The sequence below is a fragment of the Crocuta crocuta genome, unplaced genomic scaffold (genome assembly GCF_008692635.1).
Source record: "Crocuta crocuta isolate KB4526 unplaced genomic scaffold, BGI_CrCroc_1.0 scaffold528, whole genome shotgun sequence".
Taxonomy (NCBI): domain Eukaryota; kingdom Metazoa; phylum Chordata; class Mammalia; order Carnivora; family Hyaenidae; genus Crocuta; species Crocuta crocuta.
In genome coordinates this window covers 795,682-796,671 of record NW_027530010.1, presented here as the reverse complement: position 1 = coordinate 796,671, position 990 = coordinate 795,682, and the positions used below count along the sequence as shown (strand labels likewise).

At 59.6% G+C, this 990-nt stretch overlaps 1 long non-coding RNA gene across 1 annotated transcript in view; it reads left to right on the top strand.

Moving 5' to 3' along the window:
- Positions 1-990, top strand: part of LOC144231537 (uncharacterized) — a 4,025-nt gene that overhangs the window by 809 nt on the left and 2,226 nt on the right. The window contains exon 2 of the long non-coding RNA XR_013335094.1: positions 690-950. This is a non-coding gene — a long non-coding RNA (uncharacterized LOC144231537). The remainder of the gene's footprint in view (positions 1-689; positions 951-990) is intronic.

Here is a 990-nt window from a genome sequence, read left to right as displayed (position 1 = left end):
GCCTCCAGTTTGGCAACTATGTGCCTGATGTTAAAGCCACGTTTTCGGGCCTCCTCCACTTAAGACCATGAGTTACAGTCTGTCCAACAAATCAGAAGCGTGGTCGCGGCCCAGGCCGCTGAGGGGTGGCTCCCCTGAGGACAAGGCGCTTCCCCCGCCCCCCTTCCTCCCGCCCCGACCTGACACCAGCCTTGGACTCTGTCACCCTGCTTCAGATTCCCCCCCACGAAGGCGCCCAGCCAGGCCCTAACGATCCAGGCTCTCCGGTGGCTCCGTGGCTCCCAGTTTCCCTCTACCTGCTGAGAACGGGCCCGCCTCCCCCGGGACGCCGCTGGGGCCTGGCCCTGCGCCTTCCCTGCTCAGTGGGCACGACTGATCTTCCTGCCGGGAAAGACCGCTTTTACTCACTTTTGTCCTCCTCTCAGGCCAGCAGCCCGGACAAGGCCGTGCAAACAATAGATACTCAATTAATGCTCACTACATTCAAGAAGTAAAACTTCAGTTTTACAGTTTTCAGCCCAAGCTGAAAAAGTCCTGACCAAACTGCCCAGCAACACTTTTCATCCTCGCTGAGAAGACAGGCTTCTCTTTACGCAAAAATCCTAACATTTCTGCTCGTGACCTTGGTCCTGACTGTTAAAGGTCATACACGTTCCCTAATTTCAGCCAAGCCCCTGCCTTCTCCACAGTGAGACCAGACTGAAGGAGGATGGAAGAAGGAAGACCAGAGTCCGCCAAACTCTGAAGAGTGGACCGGGAGCACGGACCGGGAGCACGGCCAGGCTCCCAGGCAGCCCCTGGGGTCCCTCCGCCCTGGGGGGGGCCCTCCCAGGAGGCCTGTTGTGGGAACTCACACACAGCTGCCGCTGGTGGAGGACCTTCCCGTTCAGCGGCTGGATGGCGAGCGCCACCTTCTCCACGGAGCCCAGACCCACAAAGGGAAGAGACAGGTCAGCTCGCAGCTCATCTGAGAAGCAGCCGCGGGCCCAG